General features: G+C 32.7%; 1 pseudogene; it reads left to right on the top strand.

Moving 5' to 3' along the window:
• Positions 1-899: 899 nt before the first annotated feature.
• Positions 900-1,015, top strand: LOC118613921 (annotated as a pseudogene).
• The last annotated feature ends 22,326 nt before the right edge of the window (positions 1,016-23,341 follow it).

Raw genomic sequence — 23,341 nt, 5'->3', positions numbered from 1 at the left:
CTGTACTCTGTAATTGAGCTGCGATCACAACAAAACTACATTAGTCATAGAACAATTGAAAGTGGTTTTCTATAATCACCATAATTTAAAGTAGAAAATGTCTTTTATTTTCTCTAGGACATCTATTTTTTGCATCTATTTTTCTGTACTTTATAATCTTTTAAAATTTTCATCTCATTATTCAGAAATTACATCCTCTTGTGCTGAAAAACTAAGAATTTGACTGCTTCTAAAAGGAGAAATGGAACTATTCCAAGATCCGAGGGAAAACACATACATACAGACACATCAAATATATGCTTACAAAAAATTTGGGAAACCATGAGAATGGATGAAGAGTTTGGTTGGAAGGGTGGGACAGAACAAAATTTTGATTAGAAAAACAAAAATGAATCTGAGAAACAATGTAAAATATATAATTTTTTTATTTGCTCAATAATCAGTGGCAAATATTGAACATAATCCAGAAAAATCTTTTGCTCAATAACACACATATGCAGTGTGATAACTAACCTATTAGTAAGCGATCACTTAGTAGAAAATAAATTTTAAAAAAATAAATGGTATCGATGGACCTTTGAAGTAAACAAATTTGGTAGATTCAGATCAAAATATTTTTTCCAATAACCACAATCTGATTCTGAGCAATTGGTAATATTAAGTATACATATAATGCATTTAGAAATACCCAAAGTAATTGGATGTTGTTTCAGTAGGTTTAAGCATGTTTTTTAAAAGCATTCCTTTTTAAAAGCATTCCTTGAAACAAAGTATCTTTAACAAAGTAGGTAATCAAAAAATGTCGATAGAGTACGTGGTTCCATAGTTTAGCCGTTAGCACATCTACTTTATACCCAGAAGGTCCTATGTCCGTGCCCCCAGTGGAGCCACAGTCCATGGTCTACAGCCATGCCACCCTGAACAAGCCTGATGTCTGATCTTAGAAGCTAAGCAGGGTCGGGCCTGCTTAGTACTTGGATGGGAGACCACCTAGGAAGACCAGGTGTTGTAGGCATAAATGATAATAAATTCAAAAAAAAAAAAAGTGTAGATGGAGTAAAAAGGGCCAAATATGTGATGACAGAAAGAAGTCTAACTGTGGGTGGTAAATACACAATGCAATGTATATATATCCCTTACTGTTGAATTGTATATCTGAAAATTACTGAATTTCATTAACCAATGTAACCATTAAAAAAAAATAGCTTAATCAAATATATGATTTACAAGTTTGAAGTTTTTCATCTATTGTCATATATAAGGACAGTTGTCTATCCTGAAAATTATTATAATAATGGATGGAAGGGGCATGATGAAATTGGACTACAGAATATTTGCATATTTTATGTTCATAGTGTTGTGCTGGAGCCAACTTGCAGTTACCTTTGGGAGTAATTTTATCCCAAATCTGAGTTCAGTTGAAATTGAAGTTGGAACTGAAGTCGAAATTGGCCATGGTGGATGTATTAACCCATGAAAATCAACAAATATTATAAATCAAGGCTTTCTGTTTTCCTCTAGAGAGCCTGTTGTAAAGCATTTACCAGCATACTGCTCATATATCCTCTAGTCAAAAAATAGACTCACTTCTTGGAGAAAATTCAGGATAAAGTCTTTTCTCTCAAAAATGTAGGTAATTTCAAATATAGAGAAAATAATCCTATTATTGGAAATGCAATTAACATACCATGTATACATGAGTGCCATAAACCTCCCCAAACAAAACAAATAATGAATTAAAAAGACAAAAGCTGTCAGCACTATAGTTCCATGATTTTATAACCTCAAAGGAGAGCTGAGATCTAGATTATCCCTACCAAATTTAGATACAGTATGAATACTTCTCAGAGAAGAAAACTATGCTGAAAATGAGTTTTGAAGTAGTGAGTTAAGTAAGAAAAAGCAGAGGCAATATCAGACTACATTCAGTACCTTTTTAAAGCATGTGGGTTCTCACTTTGCCTAAATCTGATATTAGTCCTAAAATGTCATTGTGAATATTTATTAACTTCCTACACGACAAAATACTGAGACTCTATAGCTCAGGTTAAAACAGTGTAGCACACAGAGAAAAGTGAACTTTTGAAAAAAGTGTTAAGATAAAACTTTGGCAAGACTGAATAAAGACATCTTATAGTCATCTCATAAATAGATATTATTAGAAATATAAGGAGTTTCCTTCTAAAGTAAAAAAAAAAATACATATATTACTTGCAATAGCAAAATTGGCGAATGGCTTAACTAATTCCTTCTGCAGGACAAGTAAGTTACATGATGTTTGGCATCTGGTCTCAACAGCTGATATAAGTGACTATGTAGATACATGGAAATGATAGAGGGACAGCATCTGAAATACTTGATCATCAATCTGTTTTAAGAGATTGACTCAACCAGAAACTTAACACTAGTGGGCACTTTTTAGTAATAGTTAATACACTGTTGTGTTCAGTCTTAGTCTCCTGATGGGAAATAGACCTGAACTTCTCCTTTCCTTAATTTTCTTTCCAAAGCACTACAACTGTGACTTTTGAGAAGGGAAAAATCATGGGAAAGGAGTCTTGATAGCAAATCAGAGTCCACCCAGAAGACAGTGCCATACCAGTGATTTTAATAGAGCATATTTTCTACAATTTTTTGTATAATTATTGGAAAAAAATAGAATCAAAAAGATAATACTGAGACAGTACTTGCAAAGATCTTCCACAACACTGACAGAAGAGGTTGGAGTTATTACTTAGACTCTTGGAATAGATGCCAGGCAGCCCTACGACCTAGATCTGAGAGAAGCATGCACCATTCAACTTGTGCTGAATCCTCAGGGTTATCTAAAGAGGCAAGAAGGAGTTGGTTTCAAATGTTGGAATAAATCGCTTCTGCCAGGATGAAGAGTGTTTCTGAGAGGAAACTCAAGAATGAGAAGCAAACGTGATAACGATGTCTTCCTCTTCCTCTAGACTTGCAAACTCCCTCTAGTATTTGGCAGAATCTAATAAAAAGACAACTGGCAAAGCTGAATGTGCTTTGCAGCCCCAGTCCTCACATCAGAGAGCAGTGGAGAAGAATGGGTTTGAAGCTGAGATAAAGCTGAAACTTTGTCCAGGTTAACAAGCAGAAACACTCACTTTATATGTAGATTCATGAGCAATCATGATATTTTAAATTAATAAATTTTAGAGTGATTTGTTGTACAGCAATAGATAACTAATGTACTACTTCAAACCTAAAGAATTCAGAGATTTTTTCCCTTCAAGATTTCTTATTGAACAAACTACTTGAGCATAACTTCATTAGTACGATGTGATGAATGGAGAAGATATGAAAAGCATTGACTCCATGTAAAAGTAAAATTGAAGCCCAAAACACCTATGCAAATTATTATTACAGAACAGAATGCAAATATTTTAAACTATAAAAATGTAGAACGCGCGCGCACACACACACACACACACACACACACACACGAAGAGTGGAGTGGAAGAGAACTGTGGTAGATGTCTACTGAATCTGAGCTTATCACTTCTGGCAAAACTGCACTCATTATGTTTTGCAGACATATCTCCCTCTTCTCACGCCATCAGAGAGTTAATCTTGCTCTCACCTTCAGGAGCAACTACTGATAGGTTTATATCTTTCAGCATATTCCTTTCCCCCTTTTTTTGTCAGATATAAACACACCATTCATTTTAGACCAGGGTTTCTCAACCTTGATACTATTGACATTTTGAGCCAGATAATTCTTTGTTGTGGAGAGCTGTTCTGCACACTGTAGGATATTGAACAGCATCCCTGGTCTCTATTCATTAGATTCCAGAAGCATCTATCCACATCATCACAGTTATGACAAACAGAAATGTGTTCAGATATTGTTAAATATCCTCATAGGTGCAAAATTTCCCCTTATTAAAAATCACTGATTAAGACAAAAAGAGGTATCAAGATTTTTTTTTTTAAATTGTGGGGCTAAAAAAAACTATTTTAAATGATTTATATGTAAGTTTCAGAGTTTCTGTAGCCATTTGGCAATCAAAAGAGAAGTTGAGAAGTGTGGAAAGGCTAACATAGTAACAGAGAGTAGAAATAGAGAAAAAGAATTTTAATTTCATTAATTGAGTTTCCAATATCAGTAGTACTTAAATTGCTAAGCTTAATACATTCTCTTTCTGATTCAGATTTTTTCCTTTAATGAATTTAAAAGCAAGTAAAGTAAAAGCAAGTGTGAAAAAAATAACTTTTTTTTTCATTTTGACTGATTTTAAATTTGACAGATTTGTCCCTACATTTTCTCTTCTCATTTTATATAGTATTTTTGGGTAACCCACTCTTTCTTGCCAAACAACAACAACAAAAATCTAAGATAAATGGAGAAATTAGGAAATAGTATAATATTCTGCTTTCGTACATTTCAAAATATCTATCATACCCACCTACTCTTTGGTATAGTTTTCATATATGTGTACCAAGTTGCTTAGCATCAATTTAATTTCCTGATAATTTTAGAAGGTAATAGGTTTTATTTTCATTCAGTCTAGGTTATCATAATTTTTTTTTTATTGAATTTACTTTTACATGCAGGCTTTGAAAATTCCTGCTTAACCTGAGGCCCTATTTATTTGCATTTTACTCTATTATATATGTAGTTGACATCATCTCCCCACTTTTTCTGGGACTCCGAAGATTCATATGATTAGAACACAAGCAGACATCCTTGAAATTGACCAAAGAAAATTTAGTCTTTTCTCTGAGAATTTATCTCTAAAAAGTGAATTATCTCTTTGTGACTAATATAAAAACTTGAATATTCATAGCAGCCATACATGTGTGTGTGTGTTTTAATGTACACACATGTGTTTGCTTTATGAGTCAGAATATCAGAGGAAGAGTTGAGTTGCAGAAAAAAAACGAAAGCGTAAAGCAGATATTTAGAAAGCCACATAGATAAGGTGAAGAAGAAAAGTATTGCTGATGCCAGGGCTGGCTATAAAGTTTCTAGGGCTCAGTGATAAATGAAAACATGAGACCACTTGTTCAGAAACCAGGAAAAAAATGCTGCTAAAGGTACTAAAATATAAAACTTTTTCTCTTTTCTTTGTAGTCCTTCCTTTGACTTGTCATGGCGTTTTTAATTTCTAATGTAATAGTGCATTTCCCTGAGAACAAGGATACTTGCAGAGCAAGAGCAGACTCTCAGAAACACCCAGATGTATGCACACTCTGAGTTCCCCTGACCCCCAGTCATTGGATCAAGAAACTGCGACCCAGCCAGAGAAAGGAAATTTTATACACAAGCCAAAGGAAATTTTATACACAAGCCGATCATTCCAAATCACAGTGACAAAAGAACCTCCTCATCCCCAACCCACCTCCCCTGCCCCAAAGTATGATGACCTCTGTGCCAGGACACATTCAGCATGTTCTTAAATTATGAGCACATGACCGTCTCAACCTGCCAAGCTGCTGATGACTGTGCCATGGATTGCCAGTCTGGGATGGGGGTGGCTGCTGCCCAAGCTGCATTTCCAACTCTTACCACTGTTCTTGGGTGGGTCAGGTGGTGGCAGCAGTGCCTGGGCCAAGGCTTCAGGGGGTAAGGACAGCAGGGTTCACTGGGCACCTGGAAGGAGGTATAGGTCAGCATGCCAGAGGACTGGAGAGCAGCCAGCCTGAGGTGGGCGGGGGGCGGGGAACAGGATGCCTTGGGTCTAAGCTCCAACGACATACTCCATTGTCTTATCTAACTTCAATTATCAAATATAATTCCAGAAAGAAATATTTAGTAATGTCAACATGGCAACTACAGAACATTAACCCTTAAGTACAGGCCTTTCTGAATGAGAGACTCCGAGTGACTGGTCATGGGCTCATCAAGCTGGCCCTAGCAGGGAATGTGGTTCCTGGTTTCAGTTTGTTCCTGAGACCCATGCAGCTATGCCTATGTCCTTGGATTTTGGAGACGGCTATATATTCATATAACTTGCTGTCATTTTTTGCTTAAAATAGAGTGAAAATCACTTATTTTCTATTAGAATCCCATTTCTTTCTCTCCATTTCTCTCTTCCTCCTTTCCACTGCCCCCCCTCTTTCCACATTCCTCCCTCTCCATAACTTTTCTCTCATCTCATTTAAACCTATAATTCTAGAACTTATTATGAAATATAAAGTTATAAAACATCTATCATGCTCTCAGTATGTGCCTATAATATGGGATCAATAGTTATCTCAGATAGGGAGTTTTTCCTTAAACTCATTATAGCATCTCTTCATGTTGAAGGATTAATAATAAAATTCTTCAGAATTCACTAAGACCAACAGTAAAACTTTTAGTTAATTAAAATGACTAAAAAGCCCTAATATTGACAACCTCCTGATTTTATGAAATAATAAATTGCTCTATTTGTTCATCTTTAAATAGATGAATGTAAAAATTATAAAATAATTATAAACAATAGAAAAATTACATTGATGTTCTTAGCAAAACAAAGTATACCAGCTCTGAAAAAATACATATTTAGAAGCATTGTCCTTCTCCTTAAATAGTTTCTACTTTTAAGTCAAATTCTTATCTGAACTTACACTCTGAACAACATGCATTAATATTCAAAGTGCTAAGGAATATAATAATAGGTTAGAATGCCACTTTTAACAAATATCCTATTTGTATCTTGAATATACTTAGGTCACTGAATATATTCTTCATTCTTAAATGATTCCCAAAGTATCCACAAAGTTAATTTGATTGAGCTTCTTCCAGTAAAGGATAGCTCTTCTTGTTAGCATATTAAAAATCATAAAAAATGATGGCTTTTCAATGCACATTTTACAATAAAATGGAAGAGTATTATCTGTAGGCTGAAGAAAAAGTCACCGCTGTAATTTCTATAATAATTCTAAAACACTTTTTCTGATATTAAAAGAATATAAATATTGATATGTTCTGTGGCTTAGAAAAAGACTGAGAACAAGAAAACATCTATTCTAAGCTCTGTGTGTGTGTGTGTGTGTGTGTGTGTGTGTGTGTGCGCGTGCGTGCGTGTGTGTGTGTGTTATATTCTATTTGAGATAATATTTTTAAAAGGTTTTTAAAGTTTTGTTAATATTGCCTCATTTTTGAAAGTTATACATACTTTACATGTCTTATACCTTGCATCTTGAAAAAAACCCAAGTTGATATGTAACCCATTTTGTATTATCCTTTTGATATATTGTTGGATTAGACTTACTAAAACCATATTAAGACTTTTTGTAACTACGTTCATGGGACTATGGCTTCATAGTTTTATTCTAATTCATTTGTTTTTAGTTTAGATAGGGTAAAGCTGGCTTCATAAAATTTGTTTTGAAGCATTCTCTCTTTTTCAATTACCACTTAACTGTCTCTTCACTTCTTTTGATACTCTTTGGCATGTTGGTTGGCTGGCCAGAGAGATTCAGTTAAAAGCATAAGTCTGATCATGTCTCATCTTTTAATACTATGTGAATGCTCACTACATTTATATTTTAAAAAGTAGCCAACTGCCTGACAGCAGTGGTGTAGTACAAGTTCAGTCTCAGACAAGACAAAATACTCTTACAGAAATTACTATAATCAGATTCTGGGTGGCTAACAAATCACTAGGAGATATAGAGTAGTAGGTTCTAGGCCAAGCTTCTACAACAATTTGCACTCCTCCAGGGTTATGCTGTTACTACCATGATGGACCAAATTGCCACTGATGCTTCAGGAACCTGCCACTTCAGGAAAATTCTATCAATATGTAATTTCTTTCAATAAATAGATGGCTTGTGCCTCACTGCTCTCCCTCATTTAATTCAGATATGTATTTAAAAATCACAGACGTGCATCAGTTTGTAGAATCTAAATCTCTCAGAAACAGCCAAGCTTCAAAGGAGTTTAAAAATGTGTAAATTCTCATTTTCATATATGTGTTTATTGCTGTTTTTTTTTTTTTTGGTTCGTTGTTTTATTGTTTTTCTTTTTTTAACTGTTTAACTTAGAAGGTTCACTGTTTAAGAGATTAGACTGGACAATGCATAATATAATCTCCAGATGACAACTACTTAAAATGGTAGCCTTGGATTTGTGCATTGCAACAGCTCTGAAATTGAAATATAATTTGTGCAATTAAATAAATATGACTATAACTTCAGGTTTTTGTCATACTTAAAAGAGAATAAAAGGAATACAGAAAATAATCAAGATTCATATTCTCTTTCAACATTCTGACATTTTATGTTATAATATTGTAATTAAATCAAACATTAAAATTAAATTATTTTATGGTGACTTTAGAATAATGAGATGTAATTACAACATAAAATGCTGGTCTAAATTATTTTATGGTACTTATAAAAAAAATGTAAGGATGTAGTTACAGGATGTAGTAACTTCTCCAAGTTTAAAACATTTGGCTGAGTTATTCAATTGTCTTAGCTTCTAAGAATGGCATAGAAATTAGAATTAAACAATTAAGTTTTAGTAATTATGTTTTATTATTATTTATATAGAGTATGAATACAATGTAATTGAGGCTACTTCCAAAAACTTCTCAGAGAAATTTGTGCATTATGTATTACTGTACCAGCCAGTAAATACTAGAAATGATATAATCAAATTAAATAATTTTCTTGTTTAGTACAAGAGAAAAAAAGAACTGTTTGCAAAATTGTTAAGTATTAAATATTTTATTACTTAAAATAAGGTTATGTGTTTTGGACATCCTGACATTAGCTTAGATTGCTCTAATTTTTATATTAAAAATATTTTGGACTGTGTTGTTTTTGGTTTTACTCAGTTCTGGTATGTTCACACACGCAGAGATACACGTGTGTGCGCATGCACACACACCCATTTTGGCTATCATAACCTTGTTAAGACTATAGCAAACTAATTTTTTTTGTCCTGCTCTAGCACCAAGATTGAAAGAAAATGTCACTATGTGAAAATCTTCATCAATACTACTCTCTATTTAAATTTCAAATCATGTTCTCAATGTTACATTTATAAATTTAATTTCTTTCAATGGAAGTGTTTTATATGACTCAGTAGATTGTAGTCTATTTATATTTAACCTATATTTTTATTTTATTGTTTTCATTTATTTTTTATTTCCTTTTTTAAAAATGTATTTTAAGATGTACTCTTTCCTTAGGAGAGAAAACTTGTCCATCTTTACTCACACACCTTTATAAATTAACTTATTTTAACTCCTATGTGACATTTTGATTCCCAGCCATATATTCTTTTTATGTTAGATTCAGTAAGTGAATCACATAACTCACTTATTCAACAACATAAGAATGTTAAGACTTATGAGACAAAGTAGCACTTTTAAAATGTTTTCTTTCTTGTCTTAAACTGAATTTTTTTTTAAAGTTAAAATAGTACCTTAAATATTTCACAACTATAATGATAAACAATTATGACTGGTGTTTTTAGCCATTTCCAAACATTTCAAATGTATGGGTTTTGATACTTTGAACCATAACGGCTTTGTGGTTTTCTGATAATCAATGAGTCCTTCAAGGTAAAAACATCTATTTATGGGATATTTACTTTCTATTTTGAATTTGGAAATAACCCCTGACAGATTTTCACAGCATATTAAATTATCATTAAATACAACAAGTTAGGAGATTGCTGAATTGTATGAGCAAAGTAAGATTTAAAAAAAAAAAAAATTTAAGTCAGCATCTTCTGTCTGTATTTAAAACTGCTTAGCTACTTTAGTCAATACTCCATCTGTCTACACAGACTCAACTCATCAGGAGGAAAACTCTATTTGTTTTTAAAATGCATATGAGAAGGATGTTTTCATAAATTGGTAGAGCTCCTTTCTAGTGTGTGTAAGTTATGCAGGCAAAACACTCTAACAATATCTTTAGAAATTATAAGAAAGTATATTATCCTACTTTTCCATCACTATAGATATAATTTTGGAAAACAGTAATCCCTTAGACTTCTTGGCTTCAAGTAGATCTTGGCAAGACCTCTTCAATTTTAAAAAGTAAAATTGTTATTATATGCAAATTTATCTGCAAAGAAGAGTAAATTTTAAATTCATTGACTAATTGCTCAAACCTGTTCACGGTTTAGGATTTATAACATCAGAAATGTTTAATAAATATGTGTCATAGAATTCAGTGGGGGATATTTATGCAAATGAAATCAACAAACATGTATCTGCAAAACTGTGTCAAAAAGTATGTGTGTGTGTGCGTTTTAAGAGATACACTGCTGATTGGGGAAATAAAAAAAAAAACATAGTTCAACAATTCTAAGGTACATATTTTCACATTATAACATTTCTAAAATTAGAATATGTCTTACAATCTATAATAGCATGCTACTATTTCAGTTTGTCAAACTGTTATTTTAAAATAGCTGCCATTGTTTTCACATGCACAAAACCTTATTGTATAATCAAGACAGCACCAACCTCAAACTGAAAGAGTGAGAACTTATAGCTTTGAAGAAAAATTCAGATGTGGTACCAGAGCGCTCAAGAGATAAACTACTAATGCTCTTCATAATACAGAATAATACTGTATAGCAAATATTGAGTCTCTCGAGTTGAAAAATAATTTAGCAAAAATTGAAGTAGAAATTTGGAATAGTTTTAGAAAACTTTATCCACTTTATTTCACTTTTATTTTCCTTCTTTTGTATGCATATGAGTGTCATATGATATAATATTTTTAAAATAAGTCAAAAGACATATTTCTATTACTGTAAGATAATTCTAAGTAGAATAACACATTATATATTAATTATATTAATGGTGACTTTTTGTTTCTTAGATAATTAAAAATTTGGTATAAAATATACTCCACATGCCTTAGATTTGATGAAATACGGCAATAATAATATAGTATAAAAATTATTAAATTAGAGAAAACACTAATAGCTATGTAAGATGAGGTGAGAGCAATGAATTAGTATAGTTTGTGTAAGGGGAATAGTTAAAAAGAAGTTACAATAGAAACAAGCCTTGAAGATTATACAAGGTTTTACCAGAAGAAATGTATAAAGTCTTTTATAGGTAACATATATAGAGGCATGACAGCAAACGGTACCTTTTTAAAAAGCCATAAATACAATTAAAACATTTTGCCGGATATTTCTTAAAGTATTATTCCAGAGAAACGTTCAACAAAAAAGATGTCAATGATCAATTAAGCTTAGGAAAAACAGCATATTGTATTTTTCTCTCCTCAGAAATTTCACAAAAATAAATTAATTTATTAAAAAGCTGATTTAATTTTTTAAACTAATTATATTTAACCTAAGACATACTCTTAGAAATGACAGGGCAGAGAATGAATTAAAAGGGAAAGAGTCCACAGAGATGGGATTGGTTATATCAAATAGAACTTTAGGCCTTTTTCATATCAAGGGAGCAGGAGTCTTCGAAGGGTTTTTGTCTTTCTTCTTAAAGAAATGAATTGCCATTAGGGTGTGAAAATTAATGAACAGAAATCTCATTTAAAATGGAGTCGAAAAGCTAGAAGACAGAACTCTCAACGTATTCTACAAGAATATCTTGCATCTTCAACAGGTAGTGATACTTCACTAGTACCTCAACAGGAGAAAAAAATCAAGTTCTTCCTTGCCCCGTAATAGAAAACTGCCATAGCTCAGAGCCAATGAAAAGTCACTATACTTTGAACTTTCAATTTCCTTCAATGGACTCTTCATTTACAACAGCCCCTCCCAAGTCCACAAAAGAGCATTTCTCTCCTTTGTTTCTCTGGACTCACTCATAGTTCACGCTTAGACCGGATGTCCAGCATTTCGAATTTTTATTATTCTCAAATAAGCCCTTTTTTTGGAGAAGTATCTGGCTATTTGTTAAATGTCAACAGGTAATAAACAGAGTTCCTATTTGAAATTTAAAAATTACAAAACAAAAATTTTATTTAACAAAATTGTTTAAATAAATTTAAATAAAAAATATTTTATAAAGTTAAATCTTAGCTTCTCAACAAGAAAAAAGTATGATGTTCTTTTTACCCCTACATAATAAACATTCAATGTGAATGCTAATAATATAAACCTCCCAACTGTAATTCAAAAATAACTTAAAATAAAAAGAAAAATAGAATTGGAAATCTCACTGATTTTCTAGGCAGCATATTATAGATAACTGATTTTTAAAATATTTATAAAGCTATTGAAATATAAACATAATAATTTAATAAAATTTAAATATTGAAGAATAACTATTATGACAAAACATTCATTTCAAGAGAGAGTAAAATGAAATTTATTTTTGTAATATAAAAATATTGTCTACGGCCATGCCACCTTGAACAAGCCCAATACCATCTGAAATCGAAAGTTAAGCAGGGTGGGGTCTGGTTAGTACTTGAATGAAAGACCACCGAGGAAGACCAGGTGCTATAGGCATAAAAAATAAAAAAAGTAAGAACTGTAAGCTGGCAAAGTCCTTGCAATTTATGATATCAACCAAGGATTGCCTCACCTAAAATATATATATAAAGTAAATAAATAAATAAAATAAAAATATTGACAGGATTACATATAAATTCCATATGTGTAAAAATATATATTTGCATATATAATTTTAAAATTTAATTAATTTACAACTTATTTCTCTAAAAATAGAATAAATCAACCATTCTTATTAAAATATACACTAGAATTAGTTCATATCTTCTTGGATGTGATTAAGCAAAATGATACTCTGGAACGAATCTCCAGGCAAAATTTGATGTATGTTTAAAATTAATCGTTTGAAAGTTCATCACCAGAGCTTTTTAAGCAGTTCACAATAGGTAGAACACATTTTAACAAACCCTTGTAACAAATCAACTTTTAAAATCTTACTGATGAGGACTGAACCTTGAGTGTGTTAATGTTATGTACAGCAAGAAGATGTATTGTTTTCTGTGCCCGATATATTAGGCATATGTTTGTATATTATTAAATACAAAGTTGGGTTAGATAATGCCGTTAAGGCCACAGGAGAAAAACCATGACTTTCACAGTTTTAAAAGAGTATTATGCACACTGGTTAAATACACTGAACACTAGCAAAGCCTCAGCGTATTGTTTTAAGCTAAAAAATGTGATTGGCAGGTCAAAGCAATTCTGAATTCTCAATGTTTTCCACATGGTGTATATTCTGTGGAGTTTTCTATTCTAGTTTTTTCCTAGAAATAAAATAAAAAGTATGCCGGATGCCTAGGGAATTGTACAGCTGTGGGTCCCAGTTACTTGGTTGATAAACATTTTTGTTTTTTTCAGCAAGAGTAATAGCAGCAGTGGCAACTTCTGGATCCTTGACTGACTGCACTATGAAAGGTTACTGACCAGATACTGTGTCCTTATATTCATGTCCAGTGACTTGCCCGAGGATCAGTTAGCTGGGGCTCTCTAGGAGGACCTGCCCAGATGGATACCATACTTCTTTGATAGACCTGTCATTTTCAAGAATTTGTTCAGTTTATATGTCTAAATAAAACTTTGTTTAAGGTTCTGATGATTTCTTCCACATGTTAAGACCCTTTTTATGATATAGAACAAAGGCCATGAGCATTTAAGTGGAGGCAAAATTGAGGGTTCAAAAGATCCATTGGCTGGCTCACATTTGATGAATTATTAAACTACAAATTTCACAATGTGATAGAGAATTCATTTTTCAATGTACCAGATAAAATACAACTACCAAAATGAAAGAACCCTTTGAGATGACAGATTTATAGCAATGCTCAAAAGATGAATAACTTTAACCACAAGAACTTTTATTTACAAGTAATACAAAGACTTTCATTTCATAATTGACACCATTGAATGAGCAGAACATTTTTGTAGTAAGAATATAACTTTCTTTTAGATGTCTAGACCTAATGTGCAGAGGTTACCTGTAAAGTAAGATTTATAGTATATCAGGTTTTGATGAGGTCCTAAAAATGTTACCTTTCTAATGTTTAATTGCTCTGAAAATGAGTGTTTTGTCAGGCTATGCCTTGAGACTATAAATGAGAGGAAATCACCACTTTCTGTGGCAAACAATTGGAAAGTATTTCCTTATCTTTCGTAAAATCATTAGCCCTTTAGTTTAGATCTGATTATATCTGCGAGGGCCATTGTATCTGATTCTGCTCACATTAGTCTACATTGTAAATATTTGAAAGCAACCATCATATTCTACTACTTCCCATGTTGGATCATTTTATCTCCAGATGAGCAAACTCAGTGTCATAACCATTTACTTTCCTTAAATGCATTCAATTTGAATATATACCTCTCTTAAAGTGAGATCCTCATAATTAAGAGTCACCATTGTGGAATATAACTCATTCACTAAAGAAAAGCTATTTTATTAGAAAATGTAAATAATGCACATGGTAGATTCTAGGATACAAAAACCCCACAGGGAATCCCAGCAATATCGAAATCCAGATGGTCACTCTTACTCTTTCTGGCTAGGAAAAAAGAGTGTCTTGGGGACCATGGTCACAATTTGAATACCATGTTGTTTTGATTATTGACATTTTGTAGTATAATTTGAAGTTGGAAAGAGTGATACTTTCAGCCTTGTTCTTTTTTAGCCAAGATTGCTTTGCTATTCAGGGTCTTTTGTTCTATTTCTTTAAAAAATGCTGATGGGATTTTGGTGGGGATTACATTAAATTTGTATAATGTTTTAGGTAATAAGGTCACTTTAACTATGGTGATTCTTCCAATCCGAGAACACAGATATCTTTCCATTTCTTTGTATGTTCTTCAATCTCTTTTAATAATGTCTTATAGTTTTCATTATATAGGTCTTTCACATGTTTTGTTAGATTTATTCCTAGATATTTTGTTCTTTTTGTTGCAATTATAAAAGAAAATTTTTAAAAATTTCTTTCTCTGAAAATTCATTATTAGTGTATAGGAATGCTATGGATTTTTGAGCATTGATCTTGTATTTTGAAAAATTTACTGTATTTGTTTATTATTTCTAGTAGTTTTCTAGTGGAGTCTTTAGGCTTTTCTATATAAAGGATCATGTCATCCGCAAACAATGGCAGTCTGACTTCTTCATTTCCTATTCAGATGCCTTTTATATCTTTCTCTTGTCTGATTGCACTCACCGGGACTTCCAAAATTGTATCGAATAATAGTGGTAATAGCTGACATCCTTGTCTTGTTATTAATTTTAGAGGAAAGGTTTTTATTTTTTTACTGTTAAGTATAATGTTAGCTGAGGGTTTACTGTATATGGCCTTTATAATGTTGAGGTACATTCCTTCTATACTTATTTTGTTAAATGTTTTAATCATAAATAGGTGTTGTATTTTGTCAAAGGCTTTTTCTGCATCTATTGATATGTTTATATGATTCTTATTCTTTCATTTGTTTTTGTGGTGTATCATATTAATCAACTTACATATGTTGAACCATCACTAGGCCCTGTGACTAAGCCCATTTGATCATGGTGTTTAATCTTTTAATTATGTTGTTGTATTCGATGAACTAGTATCTAATTTAGGTTTTTTGCATCTGTGTTCATGAGAGGTATTGGTCTGTTGTCTTCTTTTCTTTCTTTCTTTCTTTCTTTCTTTCTTTCTTTCTTTCTTTCTTTCTTTCTTTCTTTCTTTTTTTTTTTTTTTTTTTGTATCATCTTTACCAGGTTTTGGTATTAGGGTAATGTTGGCCTCAAAATGAGTTAGGAAGTATTATCTCCTCATCAGTTTTTTGGAAGAGTTTGAGAAGAGTAAGAATTAAATCCCCTTGGAATGTTTGGTAGCATTCTCTGGCAAAGCCATTTGGTCCCAGCCTTTTTGAAAGTTTGTCAATGAATGCTTCAATTTCCATACTACTTATTGGTCTAATTAGATTTTCCAGTTGTTCATAATTCATTCTAGGAAGGTTGTATATTTCTAAGAACTTGTCCATTTCTTCTAGGTTATTAAATTTGTGTCATATAATTTTTCATAGTATTCCTGTATAATCCTTTGTACTTCAATGGTATCTGTCATAACTTATCCTCTTTCATTCCTGATTTGTTTATTTGTGTCCTTTCCCTTTTTCCTTTATTAAGTCTAGTCAGAGAGTTGTTAATTTTATTAATCTTATCAAAGAACTAGCTTTTTGTTGCATTTATTTCTTTCTATTATCTTTTTTGTTCTCAATTTCATTTAATTCTGTTCTGATTTTGATTGTTTCCTTCCTTCTGCTGACTTTGGGCTTCATTTGTTTGTTCATTTGTTTGTTTTTTTCTAGTTTTTTAAGATGCAGTGTTAGGTTGTTTATTTTTGCTTGTTCTTGTTTTTATAGATAGGCCTGTAAAGACATGAATTTTCCTCTTATTAGCGCTTTTGCCATGTCCACAAAATTTTGATATGATGTATTTTCATTCTTATTTATTTCTAAGTATCTCTTGATCTCTCATTTTATTTCTTCTATGACCCAGTCATTTTCTTCAGTAGCATGTTATTTAATCCTCACATATTTGTGGTTCTTGCTTTCTCATTATAGTTGATCTCAGCTTCTAAGTATTATGATCAGAGAACATTCTCAGTATGATTTCTATCCTCTTATGTTTGTTGAGAGTTTTGTGTCCCAGCATGTGATCTATCTTTGAGAATCTTCTGTGAGCTCTAGAAAGGAATATATAAGCAGCTGTATTAGAATGAAAGGCTCTGTAAATGTTGATTATGTCCAATCGGTCTAATGGATCATATAAAGATGTTATCTCCTTATTGATCTTCTGTTTAGATGATCTATTCATATCTGTAAGTGGGGTATTTAGGTCCCCTAACATGATTGTGTTTTGTTCTGTTTTTCCTTTTAGTTCTGTCAGTAGTTGGTTTATATATTTCAGGGCTCTTTGTTGGGAGAATAGATATTAGTAAGTGTTATGTCTCCTTGATGTATGGTTCCCTTTATCATTATAAAGTGTCCATCAGTATCTCTCTTTACTTTTATTTTATCTTGAATCCTATTTTGTCAAATAAAAGTATAAATACACCTGCTTTTCTCTGAATGCCATTAGTTTGGAATACTGTTTTCCACCCTTTCACTTTGAGTCCATATTTGTCCTTGCAGGTGAGGTGTGTCTCTTGTAAACAAAATATGGTTGGATTTTGTTTTTTGATCCAATCTGTAACTCTGTGTCTTTTGATTGGTGAGTACAGTCCATTTACATTTAGGGTGATTATTTAAATATGAGGTTTTTCTATAGTGTTTTGTTTTTTGTTTTCTGGTAGTTCGCTGTTTCCATTGTTTCTTTGTTCTTGTGTTTCTGTCTGTTTTAATTTTGTGGTGTTCTGTGGATTTTCCCTCTGTTCCCTCTATATATCTCAATTCTGGATTTTTGGCATGTGGTTACCATTAAGATTATCTAAAAGATAGTTATATATATATAAATAAAATAGTCCATTTTCTTTTGTGTGAGGGTCACCTCCATTCTCCTTTGTGAATTTGGATGTTTACTCGTCCTCTTATCTATTTTTGTTGTCTCCAGTTTTCTCTATATATGCTGAATGTTCATATCTAAGTTGCAGGAACAATTATCTGCTTAATGTTTAAACTTAAAATACCTTATTCTTAATAAGGATTGCAATATCTTGTTTCTGCCTGATGGTCATCTTACTCATAGTTATGTATTCTTTGTCCTTTTGTCTCAGGTAGGATGACCCCCTTAAAATTTCATGTGATGTAAACCTTGTAAAGGAGAATTCCCTCAACTTTTGTATGTCTGTAAATGACTTTATTTCTTCTTCATATCTAAAGGAGAGCTTTGCTGGATTTATTATTCCCTCAACTTTTGTATGTCTGTAAATGACTTTATTTCTTCTTCATATCTAAAGGAGAGCTTTGCTGGATATATTATTCTTGGCTGGTAATTCTTTTTACTTCATAGTTTGAATTATTTCTATGTCAATAATTATTGACAATTTTAATATAATGTGTCTTGGAGAAGGCCTTTTTGAGTTGAGATAATTTGAAGATCAGGTTATTTCTTAGATTTGGGAAATTCTTGTTAATTAATTGGTTGAACATGCTCTTTGTTTCCTTTTCCTTCTCTTTTCCTTCTGGTATAGTCACTATTCTTATATTGCTTTTCCTGATGGTATCAGATAGTTCTTGTCTAGTTCTTTTATTTATTTATTTTTTTATTCTCAGTTCTCTCTTTGTATTGCATCATTACCGGCTTTCTGTCTTTGATATCACTGATTTTTTCCTCCATCTGGTCAGTTTTATTTCCTAACTTTTCATTCTTCATCTCTTTTAATACGTTCTTCATCTCCAGAAGTACCATTTCTCTTTTTTTTTTTTTTTTTTTTGGTTATAACTTTCTCAAAAATTTAGTTCACTGGTCTGCTTTGATTCTAAGTTCTTGGAATTATTGATCAGATTTATTTTGTATCTTATTGAGTTTTTTTTTTTTTCATAAGTGAAATCCTGAATTCTCTGCCATTTAAATCACATATTTCTATGCCTTTAAGCTTTATTTTCTGGAGATTTTGTGTTCTCTCTCTCTCTTTCTGAATTTCCTCATTACCTTGGTTATTCATGATGTTTAATGGACTATTTTTCTGCCCCGGCATTCTGCCTGAGGGTGTACTCTGCCTCCCCTCTCCCCTCCCCCCCCCCCCCAGAAAAAGATTTATTATATAGAAGTCTCTCTTTAGCCAGTTGGTAAGAAAGGGTTTTTCTTTTGATTTCTACTGGTAGCATCCAAGCCTCTAGGATCACTGCTTTGAAACTAAAAGTGCTTTTATTTCCTCCTCTCTCTAATAAACTCTATTTTCAATCCATGATCAGATTCCTTCAATCCTAGTGCCTGTCTGTGGTACCAGCCATGTTTTATGATTCAGTACTAGTTCCACAAATTTCCCGGTGTTCCACAGTGCTAAGTCTGAGAGGGCATGCTCTGGGTTGATTGGGTGGGGAAGGTCACTTCCAGGCTTTGCATCTCAGCCTCCTGCTTGGCAATCTCGGCTGCTAAGACACAGCTATTTCCCCTCTGTACTTAGTTTATGCTTCATTTTCTGCCCTTATCCCTGGGTTCTGCTGTTTGGAACACTCTGATCCCTCAGACAGAACTGTTCAGGGAACTAGCCAAACCTTCTCCCTATCCTCATCTGCAGGGAACTTTGGCTGAGTATGGCAGCTCTCTTTGTTCCTCTCAATCTTACCCCCACAGACTCGCGCGAGTTCGAACTTTGGAAATTCTGATGTACATATCTGTCCAGATGTGCTTTTGTGCAGGTTGGGTGTTATTTGTTGAATTTTAGATGGTCAGCTTATTATTATTTTAAGGGCAGATATCCATGGAGATCTCTCACTCCATTGTTTCTCGTCCTTGCTTTTTGTCACTTTGTATATTTCATGCCAATCACATCTGGCCTGCAAAATCTCTTGAGAAATCAGCCAACAGTCTTGCGAGAACTCCCTTGTACTTAATAATTGCTTTTCACTTGCTACTTTTAAGATTCTCTTTTTATCTTTTGGCACTTAACTATGATATGTTTTGGTTCATATCCCTCTTTGGGTTCATCTTGTTTGGGATCTTCTGTGCCTCTTGGAACAAAAAGAGATCGGACGGGATAGGACTTGTTGAGGATAGCATGGCTGTAGACTACATCATTATTTTTTGAAATAGATTTTCAATGTCTTGTTCTCTCTCTTCTCCTTCCGGTACCCCAACAAGCAAATATCAGTATACTAATGATGTTTCAGTGGTCCCTTAAACTATCCCCATTATTTTTTATTATTTTTTCTTTCTGCTGTTCCAATTGGGTGTTTTCCCCTAACTTGTATTCTAGATCACTGATTTAGTCCTCTACTTAATTTAATCTGTTGCTGATTACCTTTAATGTATTCTTTATTTCAGTTACTGTATCCTTTAATTCTTATGAGTTTTTTTCTATATTTTCTATCTTCATTTTTATGTTTTATATCTGTTGTAGTTCTCGCCCAGTTCATGTTTTCTTCTCCTGAGTTCACTGCGCATCCTTATAACCAGTGTTTTGAACTCTACATCTGGTAGATTGCTTGTTTTCATTTAGTTTAGTTTTTCCACTTACTTTAGCAAAGTCCACAGCGTGAGCTGTAGAAAACCTCTTGTGTGAAAATGCTGTGGAAGAGGTTCAGCTGAAGAGAGAGAAGTGGTGCGGCAGGATTTCGGAGCATCACCAAGGTGCGTTGAACAGTGTTAACCAAGTTAATGAAGTGCTCAGATTTGGAGCTAACCTGCACCTGCTAGCTGAGTTGGAGGAGAGCTCATCAAAACAAACAAACAAACAAACAAACAAAACGATGGCATCTGCTAGCACTTCCATCCATGGAGAGAGCTACCCTAAGCCCTGCCCCTCTGCCGTCACTCTGAAACTAGTCAATTCAGCTCCTCCTCATATGTACCTGGTGCTTTGTGAGCTGCTTCTTCAGCACTGAAACTCAGAGTGTGTGAGTTTGTGAACAAGTAAGTCTGTGAGACTTACTGTTCTTTTAAGATCTGTAGCACCTAGGTCTCCAGCAGCCCTCTATTTCATTCAACCACAACCCCACTGGTTTATATAGCCATGTATTATCAGAACTTCTCTTCCCGGCACTGGAGCCCTAGACTGAGGAGCTTAGTATGGAGCTGAGACCCTTTGCTCTGCAAGGGGAACCTCTGGAGCCAAGATATTCCTCTTGTTTCTTAAAGGCCACACCATGATTGTGAAACCTGTCTATTCCTCATTTCTACTCCTCTTATCAGCCTCAATGCAGCTTCTTCTTTATAACCTTAGTTATAAGAATATTGTAAAGCTGGCCTTCAGGTGGTTTTCAATAATGGTTGTTCTATAATTTAGTGAAAAACTCCTCTTTAAATTCACATGAAATTTCAAAGGCCAAGTATAGTCCAGATAATATAGCAGAGATCAAAAAGAGAAGATATGCTCTATAAAAGTTAAATCTATTAAATTCAAGAATTTTGGTGTTTGTCCAGGGAAAAGCAAGTAGATCAATTAAATAAAGTAGAAAATTCAGAACTAGAACTTAAACATTATGATAAATGCATATATTTATAACACGGTTACAACCAAAAAAAGAAAAAAAAATGTCTTAGAAGATGCTCATCTATGGGGGGGTATAAAAATGAAATCAACACATGAACAATACAAATAGACAAAAAACTCATTGACATAGGTGATAGTTTAGTGATTACCAAGAGGGAAAGGATGGTGGGGAGGTATATAAGAGAAAGGGGTTAAATATATGACGATGAAAGGAGATTTGATTTTGGGTGGTGAACACACAATGCAATATACTGATGATGTGTTATTGATTGTACACTTGAAACCTATATAATTGTATTATTTGATGTCACCTTGACAATTTAATTTAAAAAAGGAGGCACTCATATAAAGATCTAGAACAATCCTTAGTTCTGATATATCCTAAAGAAATGTTTCTATACTTGTGTAATGAGAGAAGTACAATGTTACTCATTTCAATGTTATTTGTAATAGGAAAGAAAGCAAATAAAATAGACATTAAGATTGGGAAGTATAAATAAACTATGATATATTTATACAATGTCAAACAGCAGGCAAAATAAATGCACTTGATTGTATTTATCAAAGTTGATAAACCTTAAAATCAGTTTTGTGTAAAAAGGTTGCAAACATATATTATTACAACAAATTTGTTGATTATCTACACCAGTGTTTTGTCACTGTGTGTGTGTATATATATATGTATATGTATGTAGATATATACATATATAGGCATGTGCATAGGCAATAAATTATAAAAACATAGATGCAGTTGTATTTATATTTGAAGAGAAAAAAAGTGAGATTGTAGAGAAGTTACAGACATAGCTTTAACTACATCTGTAAAGCTTTATTAAATATATCTCTAAATTTGTTCTCTTTAACATCTTTTCACTAGGCTGGAGTTAACGAAATTTATTTGTATATTACATAATATGCTTAGATCTCCTTTATGAAGGAAGTCTTATCAAAGTTGTCTCATCAAACTATCTATCTATCTATCTATCTATATCTATATTTTTTCTTTCTTTCTTACATTGTTTGATGAAGGATGAAAAACTAATGCTAATAAAACCACTTTTATATTCTCTTAGCATATCCCACATAGATGGTTCAGGAACTTGATTTAGAATGTGTCAGAATTTGGATCTTGTCCTTGGGTCCTGAAACATCTCAAAGATAGGAAGAGTCACATTTTGATATAATTCACTAATGGTCTCTCTGCCTGTATATTTCTTCCTTCAGATAAGCCTACAGATCCCTGAAATATTGTCTCACCAAATTAGAATTTAAATGGTCTTACTTTGCTTCAAAATGCATCACTATTTTATCATTGCTGTCCAAATAAGCAGAGGTTCTTCAATCTGCATTCAAAATCTCTTGTAATATGTAACCAAACTGTATTTCTGACTTTCCTACAATCCTTCAATGAAGGAAAGAAAAAATGAACTTCTCTAACTGTTGTTGTGTTTCTTACATAGTGGGATGAACGCTTTGTAGAAGAAGGCCTATAATTATCAACTTCTTATGAACCTAGAATTTTCTCATTTTGCACATCCAGTCATTGAAATCTTAGTTACTTTTTAAGGGTCATATCAAATTTCAGATGCTTTTGAAATCTTGTCTTTCTCCTCAAAGGAAGGAATTTATTTTAAAAAATTAGTACCCACTATGTGCTAGGTATTCTTCTACCCACAGAAGATAAAAACAAAGACACAACAGATCAATGAGTAAAATGAAAAATCTTATTTTCTTCTGGTTTTATATTCTGTAGAATACCATCTTTCATTTAATTTCTTCTACTACAACTCTCCTCCTTGCCCTACATCTCATTAGTGCTAATTTCCTAAAAATATTTATATGCATTCTTTTTATTGCTATGTTAACTTCTTGATAGTCCTGACTTGGTTATCTTTATTTCAATTGCAACACACACCACAAAGCAGAGCATGTAACAGGGACTCAATGTATATCTTGATTTGATTTTATTGATTTAATAACACATATTTGGTGTCATGCAATATGACAACTGATTCTAGAATAGAAACTGGATCTGAGTAGATGTAAATAAATAATGAGCAAAGCACACATTATGCATGAATTAAAGAGTCTTAGTTGACGTTTGTTATACAATATTAGTTCCTAATGTAGCAAGTAGAAAGGAATCTACTACATAGGCATTAAATGGCTGTATGGTACAGGGTTCTGAATGGTTAAAGAATGTGTTGCCAGGTTGCTAACATAATAGCAGGTGATTGACAGGGAAAATGTGAAACAGTTGTTTCTGTATTCTAGGAAGCCATAAATAAATCTAAACAATGATTTTTAAAAATATTATTTAAAG

Source organism: Rousettus aegyptiacus, unplaced genomic scaffold (genome assembly GCF_014176215.1).
Source record: "Rousettus aegyptiacus isolate mRouAeg1 unplaced genomic scaffold, mRouAeg1.p scaffold_m13_p_2, whole genome shotgun sequence".
NCBI lineage: Eukaryota > Metazoa > Chordata > Mammalia > Chiroptera > Pteropodidae > Rousettus > Rousettus aegyptiacus.
This window is presented reverse-complemented; position numbering and strand designations above follow the sequence as displayed.